The following is a 10149-nucleotide window of genomic DNA, read 5'->3' on the forward strand; positions in this document are numbered from 1 at the left end:
AGCTTCCGCTGCAACCTGGATCAATGCTCCGAATAGACTTCGGTCCCTACTTTAATGCCGCTGCAACCCGGATACCACTACAATTTCTATTCAAATGATCGTCCTTTAATGTAACTAGCGACCGCTGCAACCCGGGTCTATTGGTATCAAAATTCCTTTTTTAGAGTTTCGGTTTCTATTGAGACGAGTTGCTCTTACTATACAGTTTGTTATCACGAACTCTGTGATACCACTGCAACCCAGAGGTTGCCAGATACCGATGCAACCTGGATATTCTTATTTCTCTTACTATGAGCTAAGGGTCGTTCTTTACTGTAATCAACCAGTGAATCTCCGCTGCCTTCTCCCCCCCCACACTCACTCTTTACCATAGTTATTAATTTTAATGCCCATTTTGCAAATTTGGAGGTTTTATATTTATGTTTGTTAGTCACCAACTAAATTAATTTTACGTTTTAATTTTACTTTATCCCCTTGTTAATTTTACGAGTTTTCGTTTTTTTGGCATTTTTGCTGACTTGACATTGGCCTTCTAATTTTATGAGCTTTTGTGGTTTTTGTTTTTAACATTTTTACGTATTTGACATTGACCCTTTTATAAAAGGGTCAATGTCCGCTTGACCCTTTTATAAAAGGGTCTGTTGTTTTTTGATTGTTTGTTTTTGTTGTTCTTTTTCGCTTTATTTGACGCTAAATTGCGAATTCGGCCCTTTTGGGCTTGTGATAGCCGTTTTTCAGCAATAAATCTCATCTTATCTTATATTTGCTTCTTGATTCGTTCTTTACTATAATTCTTTATTATAATATACAAATATCTTTTAATAAATAACACTTCTGTCCCCATTTATATTCCTTTACATAACCAGAGGCTAGTTATCGCTCTTTATTATAACACGAACTGTTTGACAACCCAGATTATGTAAGGCCTGATTACAAACAGGAAAAAGCCTAAGGCTTTTTCTTCTTTGGAGTAGTAAGAGACAATTTTCAAAAAATCAGGCAGTGAACTAAGTTCAATGTATCCAATTGTTTGTTCTCCTAATGATCGCCTTTTAATATAAACCCGTATTGCTACGAAATGTATGATTTGATACTGGGTAATCATTTTTGTCACTATACGTGATATACACATAGTTATCCGAGGCAGCTTGGCCGAGAGGTCTAAGGCGTTGGTTTTAGCCACCCGTATCTTTCGAAGTGTGGGTTCAAATCCCAACGCTGCCAGTATTTCATACCAAAGCAAACAAAGGACTTGTTTTAGTTTTAAATTTATAATCTTACTTTATTTACTATGGGCTGAAGTTCGTTCTTTACTGTAAATTTTTGGTGGAAAAATTTATTCTCTTTTAGAAATAATTTATTTTAGTTACTATAGATTTTTAACCCAATTAATTTCCTTTAAAATGAGCCATTGAACAACTCTCTACGATGTTCCAGTGCCAAGCTATGAGAGGCAGCGTGGCCATAGTTATGAGAAGCAGCGTGGCCAAGTGGTCTACGGCTCTGGTGTTAGCTACCAGTCTCTTCGGAGGTACGGCTGCAAATCTAACCGTTGGTCGTATTTTATACCAAAGCAAACGAATTACTTGTTGGAGCCTTAAATTATAATCTTATTTTAGTTACTATGGGCCTGTACTGTAATTTTGTACTGTAATTTTAATTCTTTACTGTAATTTAACCCCATTAATTTCCTTTAAAATGAGCCATTGAACAACTCTCTACGATGTTCCAGTGCCAAGCTATCTGTGGAATTACTAACCAATACTATAATTCAGTGGCGTATAAAATTTAGTAGAGGCATGAGGTCGTTCTTTATTATAATGAGATAGCCATTAAGTTAAAAATTGCTCAAAAGTCAGATAACAAAAACTCAGTTGTCGTCAAAACCTCCCAGGGCCCGGGGGCAGGCATTGTAAGTTATGCCCTGGGGCATATATTGTTCGTATGAAAGGGATGCTCGTATAAACTTCAGAGAGAGCTCATTTGACAAGATATTGAAAGTTCGAGCTCACTTTTTAATAGTCAAAAGATATCATACGGCAGCTAGCCCCCCCCCCCTCCCCCCTCCCCTTCTTTTTCAAAACCCGTCTGATGAAAATTTTGAGATAGATATTTTGTTAGAAATAGTTCAAAGGTCGGATAAGAAAAAAGCCGGGGTCAATACAACCCCCAAGGGCACAGGGGAAGGCGTTCTAACCTATGCCCTAAGGACGTGCATGGTTCTTATCAAAGGGATGCTCGTATAAACTTCATAAAGGGCACATTTGATTGGAAATTGAAAGTTCTAGTTCACTTTTCAAGAGTCAGGAGAGTTAATCTAGCCCCTCTCCCCCACGCTATTTTTTCCCTAACCCATCCACTACAAATTTTGATATAGCCAGTGTTTTGGAGATTGTTCATAAATTAGGTAGCGAAAACTCCCCCCAGAGCCCGGGGGATAGGCGTTGTAAGTGTTGTCCTGGGAGCTTATATGGTTTATATGAAAGGGATGCTCGTATAAACTTCAGAGGGGGCTCATTTGATTCGAAATTGAAAGTTCTAGTTCACTTTTTAAGAGTAAAAAGATATCCGAGGGCAACTAGCCCCCCCCCCCACGCACCCTTTTTTCCCAAGACCATCCGATAAAAATGTTGTAATAGCTATTTCATTGAAAATCGTTCAAAGGTCAGATAAGAAAAATTGCCGTGTCAACGGAACCCGCCAGGGCCCAGAGGCAGACGTTGTGAGTAACGCTCTAGGGGCATATATAGTTCTTATGGAAGGGATGCTCGTATAAACTTTAGAGAGAGCTCATTTGATTGTAAATTGAAAGTTTTTGTTCAGTTTTTAAGAGTCAAAAGAGATCTGAGGGCAACTAGCTCTCCCTTCTCCACGCCCTAAATGCATCAGATAAAAATTTTGATATAGACATTTTGTTAAAATCGTTCAAAGTTCTAATAACAAAGAAACTCCGTTGTCGACACAGCCCACCAGGGTCCGGGGGTAGGCGTTGTAAGTTATGCCCTGGGGGCATATAAACGATCAAACAATCATTAAATAAGCAATCAATGGAACGTAATCTAGGCAAATAGCATGGGAAGGAACGTAAGCCAAGCAAAGTATAACTTAGCACTCTACTGTTGTGCACTAAGATTAGTGAAAACAGGGCCACCAACGAGAAGGTTGTGCACAGCAAGCTCAGTCCGCCCACCCCTTAGCATTAAATCCGACCCCCTCCTCCCATTTGTTGTGCAAATGGGAGGATAGCTCTATACACTGCAACGATTATATAATTCTCTCTAGATACTAAAATAATTTTAGTATCTTATGAAGAAAATAGGGCATGTTTGATCCTGGATCTTCTAGATGCGCTGCTAATTGTGTATAAATGCACTGAGATTCGTGAAAACAGTACTCCAATGTAAAGGTTTTACACAGCCAACCCTGTCCACCCCCTAGCATCGAACCCGACCCCTTAATATCCTCCCAATAACAGTGCAAGTAAATATGTATCTTTGAGTCACTTAGCTCTATAGACTTCTTGTCCATGGTTATGACCTATATAAGTTTGTTCAATTAATTGTTACTTATCCTTTCAGGTCATATAATGGAGGCAGCTAGGTTATAATATTTCTATAGGAATTAATTATGGTTAAATTATGACATCCTTAAATTAATTATGAAATAATCAATTATCAAATTAATTATGATATCCTTCCATTTGCAGCGCAAATGGGAGGATAGGTCTGCCCAGAGATAGCTCTATAGACTTCTTGTCCATGGTTATCACCTATATAAGTTTGCTTAGTTAATTGTTACGTATCCTTTCAGGTCATATAATGGAGGCAGCTAGGTTATAATATATCTATTGAAATTAATTATGATTAAATTATGATATCCTCAAATTAATTACGAAATTCTCAGTTATCAAATTAATTATGATATCCTCCCATTTGCAGCTCTAATTGGAGGATAGGTCTGACTAAAACTATGTCTATAGACTTCTTGTCCATGGTTATCACCCATATAATAATTATGGTATCTTCCCATTTGCAGTGCAAATGAGAGGATACGTCTGTCCAACCCCCTAATGATAGCTCTATATACTGCTTGTGAATGGTTATCTCTTGTGTAAAGTTATTTTAGTTTATTTTAGCAGAAAATAGGGCATGTTTGATCCTGGATCTTCTGGATGTGCTGCTAGTTGTGTATAAATGCACTGAGATCCGTGAAAACAGTGCTCCAATGTAAAGGTTTTACACAGCCAACCCTGTCCGCCTCCTAGCACCAAACCCGACCCCTTTATCCTCCCACTAACAGCACATGTAAATATGTGTCTGTGAGTCTCATAACTCCATAGACTTCTTTTCCATGGTTATCACCTATATAAATTATTAAATTAATTATTATATCCTCCCATGGTTATGGGACGATATGGTTATCTCTTGTGGCAAGTTATTTTAGTTTATTTTAGCAGAAAATAGGGCATGTTTGATCCTGGATCTTCTGGATGCGCTCCTAGTTATGTATATATGCACTGAGGCTCGTGAAAACAGTGCTCCAATGTAATGGTTTTACACAGCCAACCCCACCCACCCCCTAGCATCAAATTTTTTGAAAAAAACAGTCGGTAAAAATGACCAGCCATTCGATAAAATCTCTTGGTCCTCCCCCCAAACCTCTTGGCTAGTAACGACACTAATTAGAAGTACACTATATATGGTGTATGTAAAGTTGTAAACTATTAGACAGTGTTTTGTTTACAAATTAGTAAGAGATTAAGAGTTTTCTTTGTTTTAAACTATCCTGTCTTTAGCTTTTCGAACTGTTAATACAGCTAAGATTCTCTTTCAATTTTTACTAAAACTTCCGCCAATGCTAAAATTCTTAAGAAGATTTACAGTAACGAACATCCTTAAACTGTCTGTTTCCATGGGTCTAACATATAGTTGATTAAATTTTGACGGAGGATTTTCTTTTTCATTTTGAACACGAGCGTTTACCAAAACTACAAAAGTCAACATGAAGGTCTTTTTCATAAAACGTTTAATACCTAATTTAAAATTATTTTATAAAAATATCTGACTGTTTGAATTTCTGCTTAAACTATTTAATTATATGATGTAATTTTTTCTTCGCCTTGAGTTAAAAAACACAACTATAATTAATAATTAAGTCAAAGCATATACTTGCATATTTTCAGAGCAAGAACAAAAAACTTCGGAAGTTTGGGTGAAACACAGTTCGATTTCGTGAGAAAGAAGATTTTACAAAAAATTTACATCAGAGAAACGATTCTCAGGGTTCGTCATAAGGAAAAGTGGGTAAGTAAGATTTGGATTTCTGATAAACTAACATGAACTTCTCTTTTAAGTCTCACAAGGTGTCGTACAAAAAGAGAATTATAATTTTAAAATATAGTTGCAAAACTGAGTCAAACTGATTAGAACTCAAAATGTGATTTAAGACACTTAAAATAACTTAAAATTAGATAAAACAGGACTCGAATTAAGAAATACGGACTCTAATTAAAATTTCTAATTTGGTGCCTGAAATCAAAGCGATCTTTTACATTTTATCTACGACGAATACGATAGTTTTTATCATTTATGAAATACATTAAAAAATCCATTGGAAGATGATATTAATTTTTATGTCATCTGTTCTATTTTTAAATATTTATTGATAAATTTTTTTCAATTTTTTCAACAGTACTCTATCTCATACTTTGTTGTTTTCTTTATAAGTTAGTTGTTTGAAAAGAAAATATTCAGTACCAATATATTTACTAATGCCAGTATTATTATTTAAAATTTGCTTCAACACAAAATAACCTGAGGCCAATACATCTGCGTAATGTTCTCTTCCCTCTAAGTCAATTCAAGATTTTTTTTTTGACTCCCTCCGAAGAAGTTCTCATTTCTCTTAAATATTTCTTTTCTAGGTCTGTCCAACCTCTTCGAGGACGACACGCTTTTCGTTTTTCCAAATGGATGACCGAAAAGCACAATATTTAGCAAACAGTTGTTTTTTAGCCGCAAAACATGTCCTAACAGTCTTTGTCTTTCTGTAGTTACAGCCATAGAAACTAAGATACAGCCCCATTTTTAAACATTTTTTAGTTAAAAACTTTCAGTAGACGTGGAAATCTCCTTTAAAATGAGCCATTAAACAGCTCTGTACAATGTTCCAGTGCCAAGCTGAAAGTGTTGAAAAGAAAATGACAAGAAAAAAATGCCCTCAATGCAGAATATCGTGGTTTCAGCCAGTTTTCTTAATTTTCAAACCGATATATTGATCTTGTCATTCAAGCCAAGGGACATTTAGCTTCCTGTATAGGAGTATTAGACAAGGTGGCTCTAATAGTTTACTTCTATTTCTGATCTGGCTCTAGTTTTAGGAGCTATGGGCCGTTTTTTACGATGGGACTTGATCGTCTGTTACTAGGCGGCAAAATGCTGATGCAACCCGTATTAACCATACAGATCTTCTATTTAAGGTCTGTTAAATACCGTTCATTTTTCTCTTTTTTTATTCTTTAGAATAAAGAGCGAAGGATTGAACAGCAGCGGTCCTTATATACATAATATAGTCCCCATTTATAATGAACCATATAGATCCTTTAAGTAATTTTGAGAGTTAAAAGAAATTGAACGGGTACCAGCCTCTCCCCACGCCCATTTTTCCCCAAATGCATCCGACAATCATTTTGAAATAGCCATTTTGTTAAAAATAGTTCAAAGGTCATCGACATACAATGTCGATACAGAGCCAGGGGCAGGCCTTGTAAGTTATGCCCTGGGGGCATATATGGTTCTTATGGAAGGGATGCTTGTATAAACTTCAGAGAGGCTCATTTAATTGGAAATTGAAAGTTCAAGTTCACTTTTTAATAGTCAAAAGAGATCCGAGGGCAACTAGCCCTCCCCCACAGCTTTTATCCCCAAACTCATCCAATAAAAATTTGAGACAGCAATTTTATTAGTTTATTAAAAATAGTTCAAAGGTCAGATAAGAAAAACTCCGGTGTCTATAAAAACCTCCCAGGGCCCGGGGGCAGGCGTTCTAAGTTATGCCTCGAGGACATATCTGGTTCTTATGGAAGGGATGCTCGTATAAACTTCAAAGAGGGCTCATTTGATTGGAAATTGAAAGTTCTTAGTCAGTTTTTAAGATTCAAAGGAGATCGCAGGGCAACTAGCCTCCCGAACGCCCTTTTCCCCCCAAACCCATCCGGTACAAATTTTGAGATAGTCATTTTTTTTAAATAGTTGAAAAATTAGATAACAAAATCTCCGGTGTCGACACAAACACCAGGGTCCGGGGAGCAGGCGTTGTAAGGTATGACCTGAGGGCAAATATATTTCTTAGGGCTACTACCCCCCCCCCCCACCAACGCCCTTTTTATACCAAACCCATCCGATAAAAATTTTGAGATAGCCATTTTATTAAAATAGTTCAAAGGTCCGTTAAGAAAAATCCTGTGAAGACGCAACCCCATCAGGGCCTGGGGAAAGGCGTTTTGAACTGGAAGGGATGCTCGTACAAACTTTAGAGAGGACTCATTTGATTGGAAATTAAAGGTTACAGTTCACTTTTTAAGAGTCAAAAGACATCCGATGGCAACTAGCCCCCAAACCCCACGCCCTTTTCGCTAAACTCTTTCGATAAACATTTTGAGATAGCAATTTTGTTAAAAATAAGTCGAAGGTCAAATCAGAAAAACTCCAGTTTCAATAAAACCCCCCAGGGCATGAGGGTCGGTGTTGTAAGTTTTGCCTTGGGGGCAAATGGGGTTCTTGTCGAAGCGATGCTCGTATAAACGTCAGAGAAGGCTCATTTGAATGTCAATCGAAAGTTCTAGATCACTTTTTGAGAGTCAAAAGAGATCGAAAAGCAAGTAGTCCCCCAACGCCCTTTTTCCCGAAACTCATCCGATACAAATTTTGAGATAGCCATGTTTTTTAAATAGTTCAAAGGTCAAATAACAAAACTCCAGTGTTGACACAGGGTCAGAAGGCAGGCGTTGTAAGTTATGTCTATGGGGCATATATGGTTCTTATGAAAAGGATACTCGTATAAAATTCAGAAAGCACTCGTTTTCATTGGATTAATTAAAAAAACTTTTCCAAAAAATATTTTTTTCAAAGAAAAGTGAAGAACTCCATTCAACAAAAAATGAGCGTGAAACTACCACAAATCAGCATCGATAAATAAATGAAACCTAAAACGAACTGAAATTACAATAAATAATCGAGTCAAACTCAAAAAGAGCAGAAATTAACATAACTTGGGCTCAAAACCCCTATGCCTTCCCAATGCCAGAATATAATTTCCACTTTGCAGAAAAAAATATAAATGTTTTTACTTTTATAACTTTAATAAATCAAATAATATTTACATTTTGATGACTAAATATCAGTATATGTATATTAAACTGCTTGCTACAATAGTAACTCAATAGTAACTTGCTACATCTAGTTCCTTCTATAATTAAAGATGAAATTTTTTTCAAATAGTTCCGGGTTGCAGCAGTAGGTAGCAACCTAATTAAAAGACTATCATTCGAAGAACATACCAATGCACATATTGGACTTAGTTAGCCTCTCGATTCTTTGAAAAAAAATCTTATTTGTCAACTGAAACTAGAATAATTCCTGAAAGTTTTAAATAAAATAATTTTATTTAACTGCAAAGTGCAAAAATATTTAAGGTGTTTGAACAATAAATTCCATTATTTAATTCAAACCAGAAAAAGACTTGAAAAATTTAAAATTAGTTTGGTTTTCCTTTTGCTTCAATTGACTCGCTACACCATTTTTTTACGCCATTAATTTTATATCATCTTAGTTCTAAGTTATTATTGTATCCTGGAACCAAACTTTTTTGTCTTAACCCGTATAGTACGTATCACTATACTGCGGTCCTTTATTTTCAGTGAGAAATATTCAATTTTTTTTTATTTTAGTTTTTAGTTCAGAATCGCTAAGGTTATTAAGTAAACTGCAAAAATATTTATTATGTCTAACCAATAATACTAATTTTTTAATTGAAACTAGAACAATACCTGACAATTTCTGAATTAGTTTTGTTTTTTGTCTCCTAGAACCAAAATTTTATTTTTTGGCTTAATCGCTAAAGTTATTATGTAAACTGCAAAAAGATTTATGATGTATAATCAATAGTACTAATTTTTTAATTCAAACTAGAAAAATACATGAAAATTTTAAAATTAGTTTTGCTTTTTGTCTCCTGGAACCAATTTTTTTTTCTGAATTCAAAGTTATTATTGTATCCTGGAACCAAACTTTTTTGGTTTGTAACCCAGTAAGTACGTATCTCTATATTGTTGTCTTATAATTCCAAAGAAAAAATTCAAATTCTTTTATTTTAGTTTTCAGTTCAGAATTGATAAAGTTTTACTATACAGTTTATTACCATGAACTGTTTGATTGCTTCAAAATTCAAATATCTTTGAAAAGATTGCAGTATGAAAATACATCAAAAATGCCATTTTTATTGACAAAATTGATTCTACCTAAAAACTATTTTATTTTTAATTACGAAACTGACTAGATGTAGCAATTTCCTTTAAAATGAGCAATTATACAGCTCTCTATGATTTTCCAGTGCCCAGCTAGCTGAGGAGTAAAAAAAGCGGAAAGAAAAAAAGATGTCGTATGTGGAGAATATCGTGGTTAAAGTTAATTTTCTTGATTTTAAAGACAATATATTTTCTTTGCTATTCAAGCCAAGGGATGGTCAGTTTTCTATATAGAAGTTTTGGACAAGGCGGTTCTAATAGTGTACTTCTTGTTTTGGTCTGAATATTTTTTCAGGAGTTATGGGTGACTTTTGTTTTTACTATGGGGCATGATCGTTTTTTACTAGGTTGCAGCGGTAGCTAACAATGAGCTACCGATAATTGCTATTTGCAATTAAAATTAAAATTATTGCTCTGAAACCATAAATATTTCTGCAGTTTGCAGATAAATAAAATTATTATATTTAAAATTTCAGAAATTATTCTAGTTTCAGTTAAAAAATAAATTTATGTTAAGACCCCCAAAAATTACTGCATTTTACATAATAATGGATAATTATATAAAAACCCCAATTGACAAATACCATTTGTGATGAACTATATCGGTCCTTTATGTACTACCCCTA

Source organism: Artemia sp. Qi Xiang Cuo, chromosome 19, assembly GCF_049724085.1.
Source record: "Artemia sp. Qi Xiang Cuo chromosome 19, ASM4972408v1, whole genome shotgun sequence".
Taxonomy (NCBI): Eukaryota; Metazoa; Arthropoda; class Branchiopoda; order Anostraca; family Artemiidae; genus Artemia; species Artemia sp. Qi Xiang Cuo.